Genomic DNA, 27,955 nt, shown 5'->3' with positions numbered 1-27,955 from the left:
ACATTACAAGTATAAGACCAAGGAATTAGAACCTAAATTGGTCTAACCTATTGTGTCTTTGGCTCCCCTTGCATCCACCTTTGCTTCTCCATCTTTTTCTACTCTTGTATTGCTCCATACTTCATCCTTTGCACCCTCTTCATTAGGGGTTAAAGACAAGCCCATTCGTCAAGGTATTCCACCCCATCCAATGAGGATCACACAACCTCTAGTAGTGTCTTCTATTCCTACAACTATGCCTAGCACAAACGAGTGAAAGCCACTCGCATTGTCAAAGTCTAAGTCCTGCCCTCCCTTTGAGCTTCACATCTTCATAGACATCCCTCAACTTACTTTGCATGGAAAGGGTAAGCGTTCACCATGTACTCATGCTTCTCCTCTTACTTCTATATCCCAACCTCCAAGGGTTCCTCTTGTTCTTCTGATTGCTCCTAGGGTAAAATGGGGAAAGGTGTTAATAGCCGAGCCTATAGTGCCTGTTATGGTACCACCTCCTACTTCATCGGATGGGCCTTCTTCTTTGCTAGTAATGGCATTGATGACCGCACATATGGAGTAGAATGTTACTAAGTCTTCTCAGGGTTCTCTTCTTGGTCTCCATCTACATTGAAACCAACTTGCATGTGAGTGTAAGCATCTTCGATGGATGATGGCTAAGGAATGTGAAGATGCTTATGATGAGGGTGAGTCTTCATTGTCTACTTTTCCTCCCTCTACATCTATTCCCACTCTTGTTTTGATTGCTCCTACTAGCTCTACATCTATTTCTGCTTAGTCCTCTATTCTTCTTCTTGCTGCTTCAGGGACTATTAATGAGCCTCGCCCTAGGAAGGTATAGGTATTCATTTCTCCCTCCATGGATCTACCACTCATCACCTCTCTTCTTGATATACCTTGGTTTTCCCAGCCAATAGACATGTTGCATACATATGTGGTGTCCAGTGCAACATTGTTTGGTCCTCCCATTTTATCTTCGCATCTTAATTGTAGCTTTCCTGGGGTCCTCAAGCATGTCAAAATTGATGTGAATCCCTCACTTTAGCTGCCTAAGAATAAGTTTAAGCTAGGTACCATTCTTGAGTTTCATTGTCATAAAACAATTTCTGCAACTTCTTTGTGTGCATTTGTGCTTGTTGTTGAGGAGGCCCTTTGCCTTATCTAGAGTTTATCACCACCTCGCTTCTAGAGGCTGATGATGTGGCTCCTATTTCACAGCCTTTGACTGAGTCACCTACCTCTTATTTGGAGAGGTGTATGTTTGAATCTCTAGAGGAGATATTGACATTATCAAAAATCTTCACATGATTGTTGATTCTTGCCTCATAGGAGTTTTTGGATGAGAACGTTGAGGTAGCCTCATCCTTGGCTCTTGGTGCTAGTGATATGCCAAGACTACTTTGGTAATTGTCCCTCTTTGGACTCATCCCCTCTTCCCTTCTGATCAAGATTGGGAGGACAATGATCTAATAGTCAGTGATTTCTAGAGTAGTACTCATCTTATCTTATAGATTAGGGCATGCTTGTTCTATGCTCCATCATGCTTGTCTTTATATGTTGTTCTCTTCTAAAGGACCCATGTTACATCGTATGTACTTATCTATTTTACATTTCCTCTATTTGTCTCATCCTTCTTTTTTTCGTAACTTACTTTTCAACATTTGGGGATGATGCAAAGTGTTGGAGGAATTTAGGCCTTCTTCCATGTTGACCCAAATATTTTATTTTATCTTTGTCTTCATGTCTCTTTTTCCAGATTTTGAAAAATTTGGTACCATGAATTCTACTGATGTTGAATAATCAAATCCCCTTGTCTCTTTATGTGTTTTTGTTGATGTTGTGGGTATCATGTGCTATCTATTGCAAGGTAGCATTCCATGGAAATATATCATTATGTTGACATGACACAACATCTTTTCTCCTTAGAATGACTTGTATCTTCTTCGTGTAACACATCTCATTTTAGGAGGGCTATCATATTTTCATTCATATCATATTTATCCTAGATCTTTTATCTCATTGATTGACTTCTGTTGGGGCCAAACCACTATGTTAATATTTGTATCTCTTTGTATCTTTTATGTTTCTATCTTATAATATAATTTGTAGTAGTCACATGCCGATTGATTGTATGGGTATCTAGCATAACACAACTTTCTACCTATACTGATTCCATCTCATCAATCTTCTATCTTGATGATCTTTATCTTATAATATGTTTATGATAATTAATCATTTTTTTATTTTTATCTAACACGTTTGTCTGTAGATAACATGTTTATGATGATACAACCGAACACTATTTCATGAAGGTTAACTCAAGTTTCTTCCCTAGGGGCAACTTCGTGTGGATAGACTCTACTTCCCCTTTGTGTTTCAATATAATTCTCTTAACTATTTTTTATTTCTTTCTACTTTATCTTGTATCTCCTTTTGATATGCTCGCTAAAGTGGGGAAAAATGTAGTGCCATAAATTAAACCCCACGCAATTCCACATCACATAGTACCTTCGCTTTAGCTTAATCAGAGACAATGATCAGACTCCCTCTTCACCTACTTGCTCAACTTGCCTTACTATTTGTCTTCCCAAATCTCTTGACCAATTGGATTGATTTATTCATGGACACTTGTTCATTATGGATACATCTACGCACAGTGTATTCATCCCAAAGGTAGTTGCTGAGAGATTACACCTACTAATTCTGACAATGTAATGCCTCCTTTGATGCCCACTGAAGTTGGGACAATTCCTATTCCCCTTTATCTTTCCATTTTTTCTTCATTATACTCTCTTTGGTCCTTTTTTAACGCTCTCTTGAATTTATAGATTGTTCTCAATAGTCACACTCTTCATCTTTTGTATTTTCATTCATTATCAACTGCCATTACTACACATTACAAAGCTTCATCAGTTTGGGAGGTCTAGGTTGTTCTCTCACCCCAACAAGCTCTTAGTATCGTCATGTTGAAGGGAAGTTTCTCCTTTTTGGTTCAGTTCATTGTCCAATGAGGAAAGACATAACATTTGTTGGAGGCTTCATTAATTGGATTGGTTGTGAGTATTCTTACCTTTTCTTTGTCATTTAATCAACCTTTTGTACTCTTCTCACATTCAATTTATTGCTTTTGTTGTATTTGTGGTAGAACATAAAGTTTTAGTTATTTTGTACTCTCTTATATGGATTTTTGCAAGTTCGTATAAGATGCTTGTGTGCGTGTTGTCATCCTTGATTTGCATGTACATTTTTTACAAAGAGCATACAAAGTTTACTAGGTGGTCTTGATAATCTACACTTCAATTCTCTATAGTTAGAATATTTTTATCTATGAACATCATATAGATTCATATGATTTTTCATCCCAATGAGAAAACTTAGAGGTTAGGGAACCCTACAAATTTTCTTAGAGTGGAGAGAAGGTTATTGAGTCCTTGAGGGGTTTGAGCACCCTTCATAGTGGTTAAATTTTCCTCTTCTACCCTTGATTTAAGAATCTTGGCATGTGTCTTTTCCGTAACTTATCCCTTTGAAAAAAAATATTTTGAGGGGTTGATTTTGGGGAACACTACAAAGTGAAGGATTGTAGTTCAAAGTATGCTACAAGAATACCATGACCAAAGACAATATCATTTGATAAGGGGCATTCCTCCCACCACATAAGTAATGTATTGTATTGAATATGGATAAAATATCACTATAGCATGTGTTTTCCAGCTACATATTCAATGATAGATACAAGGGTATCCTATGCTTCTATTTGTGTAAAATACATTCCTATGAATATGTAATTTTCACATATTTGTTACATTAAACATAATCTTTGTATATTTTCTAGTCTTTTTTCTAATATTACAAATGTAGAGTTGATGATTTAGGATTGGGAACTCCTAGTGTCTTTCTTCAATCCTATTCTTACAAATGAGAAGCAAGTTGAGCTTTAGTCCCTTATACATTTGTTTGTGACAAAATGACCCGATTGTACAATATAATAAAAAAATTGCTTAGATAATTATGGGTTCCTATTGTGTAGTGTAATATAGAGAAAAAAAGGGGTTGATTGTGTTCGAATCTAGTGAATAAATAGATAGATGCTAGGGTGTTCTTGTGTGTTTGCAAACAAGTTATACTCACTAATTTATTTGGGTCATAGGAAATTTTTTGTCAATGGTGCATTAGAAAATATTCTTACTATTATGCACAAACGTAAGAGCAACCCATCTGATCTTCTATCTTTCTGTGGTCAAGATCGTACATTATGTATGCCCATTTTGGGACTTGAATGATTGATAACTCATGCTAATCATTTTGGTTACTTTGTGGAAGACGTCTCCAACTCCCTTTAAGATGTGTATTCCTTAACAACCCATGAATCTTAGGGACTAATTCTTAAGAGAGTAATAATTAATATTAAAAATGTGGATTGCCAAGAGCTCACATTCGCTACTATCTTACATACATGACATCTTATTAATCTTTGCTACTCCCCATTATATGTAAAATACCATGATATTCAAACAAATTATTTTAGTAATCATATCATAAAATTTATTCTTATGTATTTTAAAATAATTAACAATTACCTTACTTTTATCTAACTTTTACTAACATGTACATTGCACATTGAGTGCGATTACTAACATAATTAACCTGCTAAAAAGTTCATGCTCAATAGACAACTTAACTTCACAATTTTATGGTCTCAAACCCTATTCAAAATAGTCTAATTTAAATATGGTACGACGTATTTCCTATCTTTATAGCTGTAGTGTAGTAAATTATACATCTTTATAATTTCACACTTAGTCTGGATTCACTTTGGCTGTGCCTAACTTATGCCTAATTGTGCTTAGTTTTGGGACCATTTACATAAACTTGGTGCATTTCCCCAATCATGATTTCTTTCATGGCTCAATTTTTTAGGACTAGGGCATTGGGAATCCTTCTCCATGTGAATTGGACCCATTTTCTTTAATGTTAGCCTTCCCAAAAATTAAATTCAAAATTGTGTAAGTTGAATATAAATACAACTTCATCTTTCATTTAAAACTCTAAGTTTTAGGAAGCATTCCAATACATGCTATGAGCAAATTCAACCAAGCAATTACAAATCTGTAATCAATGAGCAAAACATTCAGGTATACATATTTGTTGTAACAATAATCATGATCAACTACATTACATTTCTCTATGATGAAAGCATACATTAAAATGTTCCAAGAATTTATATCAAGCCTTGTGTGAGACTTCATGCTAAGGGTTTCAAACTTGAGGTGATATTTGTCATTTTAGCATTTCCATTATTATTTTGCCTCTAATCTCCCTAGGGAATGCACTTCTTTTCATCATCATAACTATTGTAGAGGTTGAAAGACCAACACGGGGTTTAACTTAGGCAAGCTCCTATACAACACAAGCCTTCCCCAATTTTTTGTGTGTTAAAGTTCAAATTTGAATGTTCATAGAGAAAATTGTTACATGTTGCATGCCAAATTTTGACCAAACAAAAACACCTAGAGTAAGGTACCAAACACACGTGTCCAATAATTTTCAACTAGATTTTTGGGAGACAGACCTTTAGATCCTCTTGTTTGCATTTCTACTTCTTTCTATTAGCAAGAGAATCTTAATACTATAGAGCTTTACTTGTGTCTATCATATTTGTTGCAATTTTTAGATCTAGGTTCCTCTCTACATATTTTCAAATCTGGCTTACTGTGTTTGTTATCCATTCTATAAATTATTGTTATTACACAAATATATCATTTTACTATTATTAACCCTAGATCTCACATGTCAATCTCAAATCTGTTGCATCCCAAAAGGGACATAATTCCAGAGTTCAACTCTTCTATTAGGATTGTAGTTGAGCCTATTTATCTTCCCAATGATATACCATGGACATTTGAGATCTTGGTTTGCATCCATAGGATAGGATCTTATTTCCACACATCATTTTGGGGACCCTGACATGTCTTGCACTTGCATATATTATGATTTTAAAGAGTAGATTGGATTTACATGCATACATTTCTTAATTTATACGCAATAATTTTTAAAATTGATTGCTTATGTGCTTGCATTGGTTAATTGATCAATTTTTTTTTCTCTGATATTGCTTGATTAATTGGTTAATTTAATCACAACACTTTTATCTCATATTGTTTAATTAATTGGTTAATCAATTACATCATTGTTATGATTGCATATCTCTCAATTAGTTGGTTAATTAATTGCATCATTATCATTTTATTTACAACAAATTTTGTGAGATAAGCTAAAATATTAAAAAAACAAACAAATTTCCTCCTCTTTTCTTCTAGTATTTTTCTATTGATTTTGTGGATATTATACTTATTTATGAGGTCCATAATCCATTATTTTGAATATGAGATTCATATGAGAAGAAGTTACCAACTCATGTCTTCTTGTGGTTTAACTAGTAATGGTTTTGAGCTTGGGTTGCATGTTGAATTATTCCCACAAAGAACCCTAGGAGAGAAATCATCTCTAAATCCTACACACATCTTTCCTAATATACTTTAAAACTATTTTATCATGATTCCATTGATGAGAATGACCCTACAATTCAAGTGCCTAATGAACAATTGAAGAAGCTAGACAAGGAATTGGAAGGATTTCAACAATTTATAAGTACATAACATTTGGATGGAGAGGAAGTCCCTTTAGTTGAGGTTATAAGGAGATTGATACCAAGTAATTCACATGGTGTAGATGCTATACACAGTATAGCTCACATAGTGGCTAAAAACACTATGTTTGTAGCTAGTTGCATAGAAGTGATTGGATACATGATTCCACAAAACCAAATGGAGATGTAGGTATTGGTACCCACAATACCTTCTATTCCTACATATACTTGTTCTATCATGTCTATTGCTGCACAAAATGATAATGCCATCCATGTTAGTTTTGGGCTTAATCCTGTCAACCGATATAACTATGTTCCACCTTCCTCCACTCTCCCTTTTTTTTTGAAAATACCCATCAATATTCTTATCTCACTTACCATAATGTTCGATCTATCTACCATTATGTCCCTCCACCTACATACAATTTCAATCCATCATCAAAATCCAACTTTTCATAAGCCAAATCACCCTCTAATTTTTTCATTAACCAATTGTTGTAAAATGTGTCATAATTACAAATTAGTTAACCAACATAAGCAAAATCCAATCTCAACCAATCCTTCCATCATATTGTAGAAGTAGCCCCCACTTTCATATACCATCCTAAATAATCCCATCCCACAACACATAGAAGTACCACATTGTGAGAAATATAATGGGAAAAGTGAAACTTATTGACATTTATCATGTTATGAAATGATTTCATTCTTGAGGATTCTCTTCTTGTGAAAATATTTCCTAGGTCATTGAAAGAAATGACTATAGATTGGTATTTCTCTCTACCTAGAAATTCAATCAACTCTTTCTCACAACTTGTTAACCAATTAAAATATAACATTTTAAAAATAATATTGGACCTCAAGTAATTGTAATTGATTTGGTACATTGTAAACAAGGTATAAAAGAAAAAGCGTATGTTTTTATTGCAGATATCTAACTTTGTAATCATAAATTTCTTATTCACCTTGTAACGTTGATGTTGAAAGAGTTTTTGTTAGAAATTTACAAACACAAATTAGAGATAATATATTGTCCATAAAGTTTCTTTCATTTTCTTCATTCACACACTTGTGCACAACTCTTCATGATTATCAACTTTTGGTTAGTTAATATGAGGGTTCGTTCTCTAAGACTCTAGTTGAAAAATCACTTAAGATCTTCAAACTTACCAATAATTTAAGAAATAAAATAAGAACTTTATTAAGATAAATTTATTCTTCTTATAAAATTCAAACTTAAGTTGTAGCTACAACACCTCCTATTGTAGTTCATTATTCTTCTAGGCCAATAATCGACACTTTACACAACTTTATGAGTCCTTACATTTAATTATGATTCAATTGATAAACAACAATTTGATTAGACTTCTACCATCCATCCTATAGGTTCTTCTAAACCCTTACCTCATTTGTTTACCTTGAAGGCCTTTTGTCAATACGATTGTACTCTTGGACATGATACCAAGTGATGTATGCGTCTAATACACGAAGTCCAATAACTCCTTGTCTCTAATATCAAATAGGTGGCTAGTGTGAGTGATAAAGAGAATAAATCCACAATAGGCCCTAATAAAAAAATTAAAAACTTTCTCTAATCCTTTTCCTTCCCATTTTACAAATGTTGTTGAGTCTACTTTTGTTTACATAGACATGGATTCCTTAATCAACTAAGATAAACATCTAGTTAATATGATAGAGACTTTTCCTAAACAAGAAAAACCTACACCTAAGCTTGAACCTAATGTCACCTTTACCCAATGTAATAACTCAATTCATGCACCTAATGGACCACTATACATTACTAATAAAATCAATGATAGATCCACATGTGGGATTCTAATTGATATGATATGCATGGAAAATATGGTTATAGAAGATTTTTTTTATACATGAATTATATCAAGACACTTTTGATAAATATTAAGTCTTGATCAAGGAAAATGATGGTTTTTCTTGTCCCGTCATTGGTTCCTTAACCCTTCATATTTAAGTTGGACCTAGAATCTTAGAGGTCCCCTTCACCATAATTCCTACCTTAGATAAGTTTCATGAGAAGTTGGGTCAAATTTGGGTCACCTCAATGAAAGGATTCCCTTTTGTAGTCCTCAAGTGTTTAAAATTCTCATTTGAAGGATAACTACATATTATATATCACAGTAGGTTCTAGCCCTTGTCCAGACGTGGAAACTTAAATACACTTGACAATGTTTGGCCTCAACAACTTCAACACATTCAACCTTGTGAGTATACTTTATTCCTTTCTTACAAAAAGTTTAAATCCAAGAGAATAACAGAGTTATTCTTAGGTAGTTCTTTAGGACCCACTTTGACTGTAACCCCTAATTTTCAATTGATGTCTATGAATATGAAGTGGCTCTTCTTTCCCTAAAGGTAACGAGTGAGCCACATTTTGGATTGAGGATTCTTCCTCTTCCTATAGTTTCTAGTATGTATACTATGGTTTGCCTTTTCCATCCTATAAAAGAATATGTAGCAAACACCGAACACCATTTGGACCTCCTCCTATCTCTCAACCTTTAGAGGTCCCTTCTATTTCTTCTTCTATTCCTAGAGAAAATAAAGTAAATGAATCAATGTTGGGTGATAAACCTCCTTCTATAGAAGTTATAAATAGTAGTTGATGAAATAATAGTGTGAAAGAACACTACAGAAGACATCGTTATATGGCTTGTGAGATTTCTGTGAGAATTGGGGCTTCACCTAAGAAGTTGGATGTTGATTTGGCATTGCCTCCTCAACCTTCCTTATCTTCACCTTCTTCTAGAGATGATCCTTACCTTACCTAACCTAGCCAAAAGATGAAGTTTTTGATTCCAAGGGATTCTTATCCTTTTTTGTTGTTGCACCAACTATGATAATAAATTTGGATGATTATTAGGATGACATGGTTGGAATTGTAGAGAATGATTCTAAATTGTCCTAGATGTTTTTAAAGAATTGACTCTAGCTTCTAGTGACACACATAGTGATCCATGGTGAATGGTTCATACTTGGAACTAGACATAGCTCTTTGTATTGTACTTGTTATAGCTACTTTAACATCTTTCCTACCATCTCCTTATAATAATGATCAAGATTGGGAGGCAAAAGATTTTTATAAATTACCTTGTAAGTACAATATCTCTTTGCGTTTATGTGTTTTATTGTATGTACTATGATTCCTTGATATGTGTTTCTTGACATGTCCTTTATTTGCTAGGTTCTCTTTGGATGACCTTTGACGTTCCATTATCTCAAAGATATATTTATGTCTTCATTCTTCCATTTGTGTTATACATGTTATGTTGTAAATATACTTTTATTATAAATGTACTTTTGTATTTTTGGGGATGATGCAATGCATTGAGGATTTTTGGTCTCTTCCATGTTGACCCATAAGCCCTTTCTTCCTTATTATGTTCTCTTGTTCCTTTATACTTGTAGTTTCAATATATTTTGGGGATGAGATCAATTAAAAATAATCATATTGATATACACTATTTAACTTATGTACATATTGACTCTGGCTCTTTGGATCCCTTATGTTCTCTTGTTTGTATGTGATATCACCTCGACTTGCCTATATTTAGGAGCATTTCATTGTTGTGATGTGTTTGTCTTTGAATGTATACTACCTTAAAGGCAATTTCTCCTACTTGGCATACATAATTTTACTTTAAGATAGGGGTAAAAATTCCTTTGTGCATACATATTACTTTAAGATGAATGTCAACTTTAAAAATAGTAGGATTTGATGTTGACATTCCTTGAAAATAAATCAGGATTTGCAAGCTTACACGGACCCTCGAGGTAGACTCCCACATGGAGGACATGTTATCTATCCTAGAAATTTACAACAAGGTTCGATACCAAAACAAATATCGGCAATAAAGCTTTCTTCTATGCCTCTTCCTAATCCAAATCCGATTAGCAATCATTGCCCCCAATGGGTGTTTGAAAATAGGGCATGAGTGGATAAATGTGCTCCCCCTTACCTGAATATCCACCATAAATCCAAAGCTGTGATTAAAAAAGCCACTAATGGAAAATATGGCAAGAATAACACAAAATTTAGGCTAAACAGAGGCCAAAACCTTGGGTATCCTCTAGTTTCAGGTCCAAATGCTACTCCTCTAGGAAAAAATAGGGTTTTTCCATCCAATAAAATGAACAAGGAACCAGTTTCACAACCTAAAGCCAATTGTACTATTGAAATTTCTTCATCGATCCGCAACCCAATGTGAAACCTGTATTATAGGCTAGGGATTTTTGTTAAATGGAATGGTATGGATTTCCTGGCTTAGGAAGTAATTGACTGGTGGTATTCATGGTTCCCTCAGGAGGTAAGTATCTCTCATATAGATAATGATGTTTTATTTATTTTGTGTAAGAATTTAGACATTAAAAAAGATATTCTTTGAGGGAAAGTTAGGCTATTTTAGGGTTATTATTTTTCTTTTATGGAATGGTCTTTGAATTTTGACCCATTTTCTTTTAGACCTAGTAGGACAAGGAGATGGGTGGATTTGGGCCCTCTCCCTGTTGAATATCACTTCCCCCAAATTCTAGAAGTTATTGGTAAAAAACTAGGCACCTACATTGGATGTGAAGGTCTAGATAGAGAAGACCACTATAAACACATAAATTTGCTTATAGAATTAAAATCAGATGTTAAATCCTTCGACCCAATAGAAATTTTATCAGGTCAAGGATCTTGGACTATTAATCCAACTCTTTATAATAGATTCATTGATATATTAGACATTTTAATTAAGGATTCTGGGATAGAGGAGGTCAGTCATATCAATGTGGAATCTCAGACTACAAAAACTAAAATTAATGTGAATTTTTTGGAAGATAAGGGTGGCTTCTATTTGGAAACTCTTGAGGATACCCATCTGGTACCCTTAGTATCTTCCCCTCATAATTCAAATAAGAGTTGTCAACCCCAGATCAACAATAAGGCATCCTTGGAAAATATTTTAAAAGAAACTGATGTCCTAAGGTCGGATATGATTCATGAATTACATAAACTCAATTTTGAAGATGTCAATCCTTCTTCCCCGACCCATCTAGGGCTAGACATTCCTAAAACTCATTTTTAGGTCAAGAATATCAATCATGATATCCCTCTAGAATTAGAAACAACATTAAATCTAGTTGGTATTAACAATGAGGAAATCTTAAGCTCAGAAGAGGAAGAGGAGAAACAATTCCTCATCCAAATCTTTTTGGACTCTATGGAGGAGAATGGGGAAATGGAGGTAGATAGTCCTGTTTTGGTTCCTCAGGCTGAGGGGGTTGGTAATGCAGATAACCCTATCTCAGAGAATGTTCTAGTAATCAGTCAAAACTATCATAGTATTGATCTCCCTGACTGTGCGGCTGAAGGTAAAAAGAGAGGCAAAAAGTCTCTAGTAGAGCTTAGAACATTGGATGGTCTAGCCGAATGCCAAGGTAAGCTTACTAATTTATTTGATGTAGGGAAGGGGAAGGTTCTTCCTAGAGATCCATGAAGCTAATTACTTGGAATGTTAGGGGATTAAAGGCCCCTAACAAACAACGCTTAATTAAGTGCTTCTTATTTTCTTGGAAAGTTGACTTCCCAATGTTTCAAGAGACAAAGTTTACTCTTGAAGACTTTTCTAATTTTGGCAGGAAACTAGGTTTGTAGAGGATGGATTTGGTTAAGGCTATTGGTGCTTCAGGAGGTCTATGTATGATATGGGATCTTATGCGGTTTTCATATACTCCTATGTTTAGCAATAGACAATGGACAGGAGGAATGGTTAAGAGCATGTAAAGCAACCTTAAATTCCTTCTATTAAACGTTTATGGTCCCATTCCTGATGACAGGAAGAGATTGGTGTGGAGGGAACTTTGTTACCTCTTTGACTCCCATCCAGGAAGTCACTTTATTATTGGAGGGGATTTTAATGCTCTATTAGAAATTTCAGAAAAATGGGGGGGGGGTTCAGAAGAATCCCCCAATCAATGAAAGATTTCAAACATTGGGTAAACACTAATGAACTTCTGGAAATCAAAAGTAGTAATGGTAATTTCACCTGGAACAATAGGAGACCGGGCTTTAGTCACATCGCAGAGAAGCTTGACAGATTCCTTTTCAAAGGAAATTTGTTGGATTTTCCTCATGTAATGAACTGTCAAATTATCCCTGCCTCTGGTTCGGATCACTTTCTTGTATACCTTCTGATTGAAGAGGACATGAATCCTTCTAAATGTCCCTTCAAATTTGAAAAAAATGTGGATGTTAGATGAAAATTTCCTCAATTTATTTGCTAAATGGTGGGATGAGGGAAGCTTCATAGGATCTAAGATGTTTTGTTTTGTAGATAAGCTAAAATATATTAAGCAAAAACTTCTTCTCTGGAATAGAGAAAATTTTGGCAATATCTTTGAAGAAAAAGCCAAAATTGAAGAAGAGCTGCGAGAGCTAAATGAAATAGTTATCAAAGATGGAATGAATCAATAGAGTTATGCTAAAGAGAAAGAGCTTATAGGACTTTATAATAACATCCTGGCAAAGGAGGAAGTCTATTGGAGGCAAAAATCTAGAGAGACATGGCTTCAGAGTAAAGACAAAAATACTAAATTCTTTCATAATAGTACCAAGATAAGGAGGAACCTTAATAGGATCTCAACTATTAAGGATAGATCAGGTAATATCTTAGATGACCCCAAATTGATTTCCCAAGAAGTAATCAATCACTTCATGGAAACTCTAAAAATTTAGGGATTATCTGACTTGAATGCACAATCTAAGGTTCTGGAATGCATCCATGGGCTTGTCTCGGAGGCCCAAAATAGAATTTTAAATAGTAAGTTCTCAGAAGAATAAATTCTTTTAGCCTTGAATCAAATCAATCCTAATAAATCCCCAAGTCCTGATGGATTCCCGACTTGTTTCTTTTAGAAATGTTGTCACATTTTAGGAATAGACATGGTTGAGGCTCTTGAGGCGACTAGAAATTCAGGAAAGGTGTTAAGAGAAATTAACCACACCTTTATTTCTCTTATTCCTAAAAAAGAAAGTGTAGGGTACTTTGATGACTTTAGACCCATTTAGTTATGCAACACTATTTATAAGATTCTAACCAAAGCACTAGCCAATAGAATTAAATTAGTGATGCCCGACATCATATCTGATGAGCAAATGAGTTTCATCCCAAGAAGATCTATCTTTGATGTAATCATCATTGCTCAAGAAACCATTCACTCCTTTCAACAAATTCATTTTGCAGAAATGTTAATAAAATTGGATATTCATAAAGCCTATGACAAGGTTGATTGGAGATTTTTGTGCAAGTGCATGGAGGCCTTTGGTTTTTCCAAGAGGTGGATAAATTTAATGTTTGATTCTATTTCTAGTCCCAAATTCTCTGTATTGGTCAATAGCTCTCCGGAGGGCTTCTTTGAGATCTCTAGGGGTCTCAGACAAGGAGATCTAATCTCTCCTTTTCTCTATATTATTATGGCAGAAGCATTAGGAAGATCTATCTCTAATTCAAGAATTAATCACCAGATCAAGGGTATTAAAGTAACTAGTGAGGTTGATCCTGTCACTCATCAACAATTTGCAGACGATACTATGTTAATGGGTGAGACTAGTGTGGTTGAAGCTCAAAGGTTAAAGGCTATCCTTGAAAACTACACTCAAGCATCTAGGCAACTCGTTATAGAAGAAAATAAATTTTTTCTTCTTTAATACTCATCAAAGAATTGAACTAGCTATTAGCAATATAATGGGATTTTACTAAGGGAGTGCTTCCCTCTAAACACCTTGGCATTCCTTTAGATAAAGGGCATAGAACCAAGAACCTTTGGGACAATATTCAAAACAAAATGGATCAGAAGCAGGATAGCTGGAAAATAAATGGTTATCTTCTACTGGTAAGATCATTATGATTAAATCAGTGCTATCTACTATACCTATCTACCAAATGTCATTCCTACAACTTCCTAAAGGCATTAGTGAAAAAATAGCTAAGAAACTGAGGGATTTTTTCTGTAATGGTACCACTGAGAGGAAGAAGTTGGCCTTGAGTAGACTTGCAGTAGCAGGGGGCAGGGGTGAAAGATCTTGGCATGCAAAACAGGGCACTTGGTGTGAAGTTAGTATGAAAAATTTATAACGAACCTAATCTTAAATGGGTAAAAATTATGCAGTCTAAATATTTGGCCAATAATGACTCCTGTTGTATTTTTTAGAACTGCCTCCCCTTCAAAAGGCTCAAGGATTTGGAATTTCTTGCTAGGCTGCAAAGACATCATCACAGATAAACTCTCTTGGGATATTGCTAATGGGGAAAATGCCCTTTTTTGGGAAGACTCATGGGGTGGTTATCCACCTCTCAATACCTTAGGCATTAATGAAAAAGTTATAAATCGATTAAAGGATGTATGGGGTCACTATGTTAAGGACTATGTTATTTCCCCCAGTGGTGATCTGGTATTAGGTTGGGAATGGAAGCAACTGTCTGAGTTTGGTTTCCCAGATCAAGACATGGAACTGTTAACTAGACACTTAAAGGATAGGAGAATTTCCTTTCATAATGGTAGGGACAAACTTATATGGGATGGATCAAAAAAGGGCTCATATAGTGTGAAAGAGGGTTATAAATTGTTGCAGGATAAACTTTCTTTACCTAAAACTGATCTCCCTATTAAATTGTGCTGGAATAAAGAAAGACTTCCCAAAGCAAGTTCTTTTACTTGGGCAACCCTTCAAAAAAAAATTTAATAGCTGATTGGTTCACTAAATTAGGCTTTGAAGGCCCCTCTAGATGTCCTTTGTGTGAAAATGAAGGAGGAACCGTTAATCACATCCTTCTAAATTGCCAATACAACCAAGCTTGCTAGGATTGGTTAAGCAAAGATTTGAGCTAGTTCTGTCTGATACAAAATGATCTTCTCAAGTGGCTCCAAAGTTGGCCTTTGCATAAAAACATTGGGTCTTATAGTATTATCTAGAACATTGCTCCCTCAATCCTCATTTGGGAACTTTGGAAGGAAAGAAATAGAAGAATATTAAAAAATAGAGCATTAAGGGAGAGGCTTTTAATCAATAAAATAGAAGCTTCAATAGTGGAAATTGCTAATAGTAGATTATTACTGTCACAATAAAAGAATCCTAGGTTTACAAGCTAGAATGAATCTGTGAGAAGGAAGTGGTAGGGTCTTAAAATTCCCCCCCTCTTTGGGAAGGGGACCCCTAATAATACTGTTGATAGAGCCTAGGCTGTTTGGTCTCCCCCACCTTCAAGTTGGCTTAAACTAAACTTTGATGGTGCCTCTAGAGGCAATCCTGAGGTTAGTGGTATAGGTTGTGTGATCCACAACTTAGATGGACAGGAGATAGCTAGCCTTTTTTTTGTGAATATGCACTTTAATATTTTAAATTAATAGAGAAGGCCTATTCATAAAAAATAACATGGTTGAGATTCAAGCCCATTGTGAAGGCTTCGTTATAGCCAAAAATCTTCAAATTAAGAATTTGGAAATTGAAGGGGACTCTGCAATAATTATCAATGCTATTAGATCGGGTTCTATTCCTAATTGGAAACCTAATAGCCATCTGAAGAGGGTATTTTCTCTCCTCAGCTCCCTTGAAAGGTTCACTATTAATCATATATACAGAGAAGGCAATGGTAAGGCTGATTCCTTGGCTAATTTGGGGGCAGATGGTAAGACGATTCTAAAACTTTACCCCCATTGAATTACTTTAGGCCATGAAACTAGTGGTCTGCTTTTGTCTAGTTGGTGTCCCTCCTCTCTTCATGGTTGATCTTTTGGTTTATCCTCTTACTCTTTTTCCCTTCGTAATTATTATTTTTATACATATTGGAATTGATATATGAATATTGCCGCACAACATAAGGTTATATGTATATGTATATATATACATATATATACATATATTTATTAATAAATATATGTATATATATATATATATATGTATATATATACACATATATACATATATACATATACATATACATATACATATACATATCCACATATACATATATGTATATATATGTATGTATGTGTATATACATATGTATATATACATATATGTATATATGTATATACACACATATATACATACATATACATATATACAGATACATACATATATATACATATATATACATACATATATATACATATATATACATACATATATATACATATATACACATATACATACATACATATATATATACATATATACATATATACATATATACATATATATGCATATATACATACATACATATATATATACATATACATATACATATATACATATATGTATATACATACATACATATATATATATATACATACATACAAACATACATATATATATATATGTATATATATGTATGTATGTACATACATACATATATATACATATATACATACATACATACATATATATATGTATGTATACATATATGTACATGTATATATATATATGTACATATGTGTACATATGTGTACATATGTACATACGTACATATATACATATGTACATATACATATGTATATGTATATATGTATATATACATGTATATGTATATGTATATATATGTATGTACGTATATGTGTGTGTGTACATGTGTGTGTATGTATATATATGTATATGTATATGTTTATATATGTGTATATATATATATGTATACGTATAGGTATATATATGTATGTATATATATGTATGTATGTATGTATATATATGTGTATATATGTATATATATATATACATACATATATGTATATATATACATATATATACATATATGTATGTATATACATATGTACATATGTACATATATACATATATAAACACACACACATATATGTATGTATATATATATATGTATGTATATATATATGTATGTATATATATATATATACATACATATATATATATATATGTATATACATACATATATATATATATATGTATATACATACATATATATATATATATATATATATTAATAAGTATATGCTTTTCTTGTGTATTTTTATGTTTATGTATATGATCTTATACTCATACTTATGAGTGCAGCCTTTTCATAATTACTTTGATATTTAAAGGTTTATAGTTTTCCTTGATGCCTATCTTCTCCCTTCCTTGTGATTTTTCCGAAACAAGTTGTAGCCAATCTACGGTATATCTTTGGCTCTCCGTTATGTGCCCCATCATTAGTCTTTAAGTGTAGATGGAATCATTTTTATAGATGGTGGCATTTGAAGAATAACCTTTCATCTCCTTGTCTTGGTAATTTTATCGCCTTCATTGCCTTCTCTTTGACATGTGCGACATTTATGAGACCTAGCTTCAAGAGCCTTTTTGGCCTGCTATTTATCTCGATCGCGCTCAATTTAGCATTATTAGTGTGCTGAATTGTTAAAAATGGAGTCTGATATTCTTATGATTCCCAAGGATGAAAGTAGGATGATGGCCTTCAAAGGCTTAAACATGAATGTTGGAGCAGGATCCTAAATGATCTTAATGATCTTGCTCTGAGGGTTGTTTCTAAGATTATGGGGGAGGAGCATTTGAATTACGAATTCAGGTTTAGGGTTAATTAGGACATTCCAACTACCTTTCTAGACATCTTACTTGTAATGGGATTACCCAAAGATGAGGCTATTCTTCTCTGTCAGGTGGTCTTTAAGGAAAATCTGTTGTCGGGTTTAGAACTTGCAGTTCATAATGTTAATGAGAATCTGATGATTCCTTAACCAGAGGATTATGTTGAGCCGGGTGAGAGGAATCGGGCTAGGAATGTGGTAAGGTGCCCTATCTTGGTCATCAAAGACACTTCTTCCTTTGAAGCAAGGAAACCGATCATTGCAAGAAACATAGAATTTCTCCAGAAATGGCTTCATTTGAAGCCAACTCAGGGCATGAAGTGGTGGATTGAATACATGATTGAAGAGGGCTTCTCGCCTCCTTTAGAATTCCCAGCTAGGGATAGAGACAGATTCCAGGTACTTCTCCTATAATCATTAAGGCATCCCACTTGACTAGGAAATCTTCCTCTCAGGTGAAAAAAAGGTCTTAGAAAGATGTGATGGAGACCTCTCCATTGAGCTCATCTGCAAAACAACTCCTCCCGCATGCAGACTGTGTTTTTCTTTGACAAGAGCCTAAAGAAATAAGGGTTGGATCTTCCCTTGTTTTGACATTTTGATTTTTTTGGAGATCCCCTGAAATTTTGCAACATTTATAGGGGGTGATGTGGAGGACTTCTATTATAATTTCCTAGACAAATGGATTACAAATCTTTAAGACTTATTTCAAAACTTTTATTAGTAGGTATATACTATTGTCTACTAAATAGATGGTTATATGGCTAAATATGGATAATTACGGTGAATATAAGATATTCTATGTTAGCATAAATTCTATAACACAGTTTTTTTGTTTCATGCATTAATATGACAAGTATGGCTTGGGTCCTTTATGGTTATTTAGGTTCATAAATTATTCTAGGGTAAATATTGTAGGGGGATTGTGTGTTTTACTGTCAGACGCCTAAAGAATCAAGGGCTGGTATATTTGATGGTAGATTAGCAGTTATGTGGGCTGTTTTGAAATGCTCTTTTAGAAAATCCTTTTCATAATGTATGATTGTCTCATGCATCATCAGGGAAGGAATGAATTTGGGTCTTTCTAGCTTTTTAGGTTTTGAAATTTATTTCAGGGCAAAGACTGGATAAAGTAGAGCCCGAGCCTTTCTTGGCATAGGTTTTGATTTGGATCTCTAATTTATCAGATGGGTATGCAATTGATTTGATTTTTAGGCAGTAAACATTATGGTGCTATGTTTCTTCTTTATGGAAGAAAAGGAGTAGCTTAAGTCAGAATGTATGTAAATCATCTGGGGTTTTTTGGTGATAATCATTCTCAATATTTTAAGTATTTTTTATCACCTTTATTGGCTTACTAACAATGATCTTAGTCAAAAGATAGAAATGTTTTTTCAGGTGGTTGGCTTTATGACTGACATATTCTGATCCTAGTGATGAGCACAAGTGTTTAGTATGGGAAACAAAGAACAAAGAGAATTAAATTACAACAAAAAGATTGATGTTAGGAATCAAGAGGGTCCCCTCGAGATTGAGATGGATTTTGAAACTTTGGAAGTCTATATATTTTGTATCATGTAATTAGCAGCTACACCACATATTAGGGTTTAAACTGGGTTATTATGTTGATATGATCCCTTAAGGGATCTGGGCAAGACCGAAGGTTTTCTTCCCTCCATTATTTCCTACCGGTGCCCACACTGAATGGAGGTCTAACTTTAAAAAAAAATTATTAATAAATTTTTTTCTAGCTTCAGCCTTTTACCGATAAAAAAAAAAACATCCACTTCATAATAAAACTATTTTTTGATTGCATGTTCATTGTTATAACATTTTTATTACAAATTGGTAAAAAAATTCAAAGTTTTGAAATATTCTATCAAAGTTTTCTTTTTGTTCATATAGATATAATGCGGTTTATACTTTAAGGTGAACTAATAATACTTGTATCTACTCCATGTGTAAACTTTAAAGGTTTGAATTTTTTTTAATTAAAACTTTTTACATGTAGTTCATTTATAGACAATATTTATTCTATTACCTTTTCAAGATATATGAAATTACATTGACTAATTTTATTTATTTTAAAAATTAAATTTTCAGTAAACTATCATGACGACTATTTTAATAATAATATCCAATTGTTTAATTAATGCGAAATTAGTTTTAATCCTCAAAATAAAAATAGGATCGAAAATAAAATATGAAAAGTATGTATTTCAAAATAGAAACTTGCAAAATAATTAGATGTTGTTTTAATGATTTACATTAACTATTTTTTTATTACATTTAAGGCTAGTAAAATAGTAGGGAGAGTAAAACATAAAAGATTCTATGTTATTGAATCTATGGAATTAAGATAATGTACCTGTATCTATATTTATTATTGTATAAATGTATAAAGATACATTCTAGCATGTGATAGGTGATTTCGTTAAAATCTGTGATTGGTCTGCATTGAGTTCATCAATAACCACACATTAATGAATGTATCATGTAATACACATTGTTAAGAAAATGAAAAAAATAGATGTAAACAAAAAGGTTTTTACCTCACTGCCAGTGCCACAATCTTGAAGTCCCCATCTACATATTGAACAAATCCATGAACTCGAATATATGATGCATTGCTGCAATATATAATGTATAATATTAAAAATGATATGATTATATATATTTTTAAATAAAATATAGAAAATAAATACATAAAAGAATGTAGTTCAAAGAGTTGTACAGTTAAAAGTTACAAATTACAAGACAAAAATAATAAACATTACAATGAATAAGAAAGTACTAAAAACATCAAAATCCAAACAAGCTACAACATAAATTGCACCATTATCTTTACACAATTTTGAAATAACCTCAAAACAAATGGGTGTAAAGGAAAAAAATATATTAATACTAAGAAATATTCAAGATAAGTTAATATGTCAATCAAAGTATAAATAGTTTTTTTTTTTTTTGAATAAAGGGGTAAAAACTTTATTAAAGAACAGAATCGAGAATTACAAGAGAGAACTAGAGTCTTAAAGCCCCATGAGGGAACCACGAGCCCAACCCAAGAGAGAAATAGAGTCTCAAGGCCCCAGAGGGAACCACAAGCCCAACCCAAGATCAACCGGCTTCGTAACTATCCATACCCTCAGCAAATATCTTATGCAAGTCCTGATAGTAATCCGGGGAGAGTTTCTCCCAACCTTCAACTTTCCAATCATCATCATGTTTTGAGGCCCACTTAGCCAAACAATCAGCTGCTGTATTCCATTCATGAGGAATGTGGATGAAAGACACCTTCTCCATCATAGAACTAATTTCAAGAATTTGGTGAACAATCCCTGCCAACTGCCAATGAACCCGACTCACCTTCTGCTCAATCAACAAGTTAAAAATAATTTGTGAATCTAATTCGTAGATAACCTTCTACCACCCCAACTCCAAGGCCCGCTCTAGGGAATATTAAATTGCTAATCCCTCCATAAATTTATTAGACTGTCTGATGGGATGGGGTTTGGGATAAACTAGCCTAGTTTATGCTCCTGGATCAATTCCTTGGATCACCTGGTGTTCCCCTCACACCCTAGGGTCTCTAGGACTCCCTTTGCTTGAGGAATCCCCTGACCTTGCCCAATCCACCCACCAATGAGTTGTTATGCTGCTGCTAAGGTCTCACCTACTCATGAGACTCAACACCCCTTACTATGGCTAATAAGGGCTAAGGCTTGTTCCACACTTTCCAAGGTCTTAGCAAGGTTAAATCAGGTCTTAAACCATGTTTTACATCCCTCCATGTGCCCCCAAGAAGTTTCTACCTTCATCCTTTCTACCAATTTCACTGTTTTGTGTTTCTGCTTTCAAAACAGGGCTGCAAGGATTAGGACCAATTAGGCCTCTGAACCGGTCTTCTAGGGCCCCCTCTCACAAACGATGCACAAACAACCATAACTCCCAAAATGGACTACCATTCAATTGGCAAGGGCTCAAATATTTTCTAGGTTTTGGGTCTCCAAGTGGTCGTATAGTGCCTAGGGCAAATTTTTGGGGTTTTTAAGGGTTTTGTGAGGGTTTTGTGTCCTGCCTGGGTCACAATGAAGGTTTTGTGTGTTAGCAACCTTGTTTGTATTGGTGGAGGCTCCTCCTTCACACCAATGATGATTCTAAAACTCCTCTACACCTCCTCCAAAGGATGTACTCTCCTCTGTCCAACCTTGCTCTCCAAGACCTCTGCAATCTAACCTCTCCTAACTGGGCACTATCCAGTCTCGCCTAGGAGTGGATCTTTGCTTGGTCTTCCTACATTTTTAAGAGGCTTTCTTGTTTTTTAGTATGGTAAAAGGTCTGCACTCTCATTCCCCATGGTTTCATGGTGGTTCCACAACAGGGAATGGAGTTATGCAGCCATTTACACAATCCTGTCCAAAACTGGACAGTAAGAAGACAATTTACAGACTATTTACAAACACACTCAATCTGCAAATAAAAACCTAAAATAATTGCTTGAAATGAAATTATTTACACCATGGAAAACATTCCACTCAGTTTTGGATGTCTCTCAATCCATTAACTTGCTTGTTTTCTTCATTCAAACTGACTGGTAAAAGTTTCATAGTCTCAGTTTGATCTTTTTGCTAGGGTCGTACAATCTCTGACATCCAACCCATGAAATTAGGGTTTGCAAGTACTTATACTACCTTTTCCTTGATTGATGTGCCAAAATTAGGGCTGTCCATGCCAGCCTAAGGATTTTGACATCATGGTGGAAAAGTTGCTTGACAACTTTTAAAAGTTGTCATGCAACTTTTGCAACTTTTGAGCAACTTTCCCAATGTTGCTCTTCATGAATCCTAGACCCACAATGGGCCAACCTAAGGACACCACCATGATATGAAGGGCCCCTAAACACCTCCAAGACACACATACCCTCCATTTCCAAGAAAATCACAATCTTGACTTATGACCCCTAAGATCTCCTCTAGGACCCTACCTAGGACCTATGAGCACATGGCTCATTATTTTATGTACAATGGCCTCTAAAGAAGCATAATACCAACTAAACAAAGAAAGAGAAAGAGTTTGGAAGGGTGCTCCTGCACCATACTCCCCCTCTGCACATAATTTAGAAAAAGAAGAAGAGATGAGAGCCGGGTCTATTCCAAGTGTCTTGAACTTGCTCTCCTCCACCCATGTAGCTTCAGATACTGGTTGATCTACCCATTTCACTAAGTGCTCCATGTAGACCTGGTGTCTAGTAGACTTCTTTACCCTTGATTCCAAGATCCCTTTTGCTTTAGGCTTCTTCACCTATGGTAAGACATTAACATCAAGGTCCTGCAGTACCTTGGCTTGGTTCTCAGTCTGCCCTGCTATCTCATCCTTGTACATGATCAGGTCAGCTACATTAAAGACTGGTGATATAGCTAAATGTGGAGGCAGGTCAACTTTGTAGGCATTCTTACCATATTGCGATAGGATTCTACAAGGTCCTACCCTTCTCATCTTCAGTTTGGTAGGCTTACCACCTTGCATCCTAGCTTTGCTCAAATGGACCATCACATAGTCACCCACCTTGAACTGAACTTCTCTCCTTTTCTCATCCACTTTGGCTTTTAGTTTTTGAGTGGAGTCAAGGATGGCCTTCTTAACCTGCTCTTGAACTTCCTTGATGGTTTGAGTGAAGTCTTCTGCTTGCCCACTCTTCATTTCCAAACTACCAAGGTCTCTCAGCTCACATACTCCTCTTGGATGTCTGCCATAGACAACCTCAAAAGGACTTCTACCAGTGGTTCTATTCACACTATCATTATATGCATACTCTACTTGAGAAATGATTAGGTCCCATGTTTGGCAATACTCCTTAGTTAAACACCTCAACAAGTTACCTAACACCCTATTGATGACTTCAGTCTGACCATCTGTTTGTGGATGGTAAGTTGAGCTAAATGACAAGTTAGTTCCTAGTTTCCTCCATAATGTTTGCCAAAAATGACCCATGAACTTGCTGTCCCTGTCTGAAACAATGCTTAAAGGGAGTCCATGAATCCTAACAATCTCTTTGAAGAAAAGATGTACAACATAGCTTGCATCATGTGTAGTCTTACATGGGATAAAATGACTCATCTTGGAAAATCTATCTACTACCACATAGATGTTGTCCATACCTGTTTTAGTCTTGGGAAGTCCTACTACAAAGTCCATGCTTATACATTCCCAAGGTCTATTAGGGACTGGTAATGGTTGATATAAATCGACATTGCTTGATCCACCTTTGGCTCTTTGGCATACACCACACTGTTCTACATATCTTTTCACATCTCTTGGCAACTTTGGCCAATAGTAGTACCTCTGTATTAAATCTAGGATCTTATTAATCCCAAAGTGTCCACTCAAACTGCCATTATGTTTCTCTTGGATGAGGTTTTCCCTCATGGATCCTCTAGGTACACACAACTAGTTACCCTTGAACAAGAGATCATTTTGGAGAGTGTAATCTGCATACTCACCATGGAAATGGTTCTCAAACTCTTTGCAAACCTTGTAAGCTGTTGAGAAGTTTTCATCTCCTTCATAGAGGTCTTTGAAACCTTCTATTCCTATGTTCTACAATTGTAACTCTTGAACAGTCAACAACTTCCTACTCAATGCATCTGCCACCCTGTTAAGTTGCCCCTTCTTATGCTTGATGGTGAAGGTGAAGGATTGGAGGTATTCCATCCATTTCAGATGCCTATTGCTTAGCTTCTCTTGAGTGTTGATGTAACTCAATGTTTGGTTGTCTGTGAACACTACAAATTCCTTAGGAAGTAGGTAATGCCTCCATTTCTTTAGAGACTGCACTAATGCATACAACTCTAGGTCATAGGTTGAGTACTTCTTCTTTGCTTCATTGAGCTTCTCACTGAAAAATGCCACAGGTCTTCCCTCTAGACTCAATACACCACCTACTGCAATTCCACTTGCATCACACTCCAAAGTGAATAGCTTATCAAACGTAGGTAGGATGAGGATAGGTTTTGTGTCTACTTCCTGTTTCAACAATTGAAATGCTTTGTCTGCCTTCTCATTCCATTCAAACTTATTTTTAAGACCTCCTTTAATAGTGTCAAGGATTGGTGCACATATACCATTGAAATTCCTCACAGACTTCCCATAGAATTGGGCTAATCCATGGAAACTTCTAACTTCAGTCCCTGTTTTAAGTGTAGTCCAATTCAAGATTGCCTCCACTTTGCTTGGATCCATCTTCAAGGTTCCTTTAGACACCACAAATTCTAAGTAAACCAACTCTTGCTTCAAGATGTCACACTTCTCTAGGTTGATGGATAGCTTCTCCTCATGCAACCTCTCTAAAACTAACCTCAAATGCTCAAGATGCTCTCCCTTGGTTCTGCTATAGATGAGAATGTCATCTAGATACACTACCACAAATCTGCCTATGAATTCCTTCAACACTTCATTCATCAACCTCATGAAGGTGCTTGGAGCATTAGTAAGCCCAAATGGCATCACAAGCCACTCATACAATCCTTCTGTGGTTTTAAAAGCAGTCTTCCACTCATCACCCTCCTTAATTCTTATATGGTGATAACCACTTCTAAGGTCTAGCTTGGTAAAATACATAGCCCCTCCTAAATAGTCCATTAGATCATCTATTCTAGGAATAGGAAACCTATACCTTATGGTAATCCTATTGATTTCTCTTGAGTTAGTGCAAAGTCTCCACTTACCTCCTTTTTTTGATGCTAGCACTACCGGGACTGCACATGGGCTGATACTCTTCTTAATCAGTCCTTGTTCCAATAACTCCTGCACTTGCCTTGCTACCTCTTTATTCTGATTAGGTGTGAGCTTATATGCAGCCTTGTTAGGTAAGGATGCACCAAGAACAAAGTCTATTTGATGGCTTATAGACCTTCTTGGTGGGAGTGTTGTAGGTGCTCCATTACTCACTATATCTTTATACTCTTGCAACATTTGCTTTACCTCCTTGGGTACTTCTGCCGACAACTTGTCTGCTTTTTCCCTTGGCTTCACAAAGATGGCACACTTCACTATCTCCTCCTCATGTAGCAAATTTAGGAACTATTTACCAGTAGCCATTAAAACACTAGGTGTTTTTGAAGTGCCCTCTTCATCCTTTGTCAAAGACTGAATCTTGAAAGTCTTGCTGTCCTTCTTGAATGATATGGAGTTCTCCTCTCCATCATAGATCACCTTCCTATCAAATTTCCAGGGTCTTCCTAGCAACAAGTGACATGCATCCATAGGCAACACATCACAAAGGATCTTGTCCTTGTATCCTCCAATAGAAAACTCTACCCAAGTCTTCTCATTGACTAGCACACTCCGTCACCTTGTAAGGATTGGTGTGGGGCATTCTTGTGAGTTTCAACTTCTTGACTGCCTCTTCTGAGATGATGTTGTCAGTTGAGCCTGTATCAACTATCACCTTGCACATTTTACCAAGAACTTTGCATCTCACCCTAAACAATGCTCTCCTATGTTTGGGTTCCTCCTTAACCGACTGTCTGATCAAAATCCTATTGAACATCAGATTTTCCCCAACTTCTGATTCAATCTGGTCCACATCCGGTGTCTTGCTGCTTGAAGAGTCTTCTTGTGCATAAGCAACCCTCTTTCCTTTGTTTGGTGTGGTAGGCTTGTCAAGGCATCTATATGCTGGGTGTCCCAATTGTCCACAATTGTAACACTTCATAGTTGCAAAATAGGAGTTACCTCTACCAGTACCTCTACCCCTATTTGGACCACCTTGTGCACCTCTTCCTCTAGAATGTCCTCCTCTGAGATTGGTTTCACTACCATGCTCAGTCAACTTGGCTTCTCCTTGGTTTCTTTGCTCATTTGCTTTCCTTTGGTAACCACCTCGATGATTCACTTGTTCTCTACCTCTGCCTCTACCCCTGTTATTGGAGTCTCCTTTCCTTTTGTTCCTCTCTTCTACCTTGACAACAAGCTAATGGCATTTCTAAACAGTAGTAGGAGTCCATAGGCTTATCTCCTCCTGAATGTTCCACTTTAGGCTGCTTAGATACCTAGCCACCTTAATAGATTCATCTTCTTGGACTTTGGACCTAAGACATAGCTTTTGAAACTCCTCTATGTAGGAGGCCACATCAAGATCCTTCTGCTTCAATCCTTGTCTCTTCTTATGAAGCTGGACTTCATAATCCTCTGGTAAGTAGTTCTCCTTAATCTTACCCACCATAGCTTTCCAATTTGCAATAGGTAGCTTCCCCATGCTAACCCTTTCTTCTTGTATGTACTTCCACCGTGTCAAAGCTGCTCCCCTTAATCTTGATTTGGCAACTTTAAACTTCTGAGCCTTTGTCACTCCTTCACACTCAAAGTGGTTTTCCATGCCCTCAATCCATTCCATAACAGTGTCTATGTCAATTCTTCCATTGAAATGTGGCAATCCTTCAAAGGCTTTGGTGTTCAAGGCCTTAATAGCCTTCACAAAAGGTTCTTCATTAAACAAGGGATCAGGTTCAGGGATTATATCATCTATGTCTATAGTTCTCTTGCCTTTACCCTTGGTGTCTTCATCCCAAGGTTCATGTGTCCTCTAATCCACCACTTCCTGTAGTTTATCCCTTATCTCACTCATCGCTGCTTCAAGGAGTCTATTCTTCTCCTTCTTCTCTTCCACCTCTCTAGCCAGCT

This window comes from Cryptomeria japonica, chromosome 9 (assembly GCF_030272615.1).
Source record: "Cryptomeria japonica chromosome 9, Sugi_1.0, whole genome shotgun sequence".
In the NCBI taxonomy this organism is placed as follows: Eukaryota; Viridiplantae; Streptophyta; class Pinopsida; order Cupressales; family Cupressaceae; genus Cryptomeria; species Cryptomeria japonica.
The sequence above is the reverse complement of the archived record's forward strand: the minus strand, read 5'-3'. Positions refer to the sequence as shown.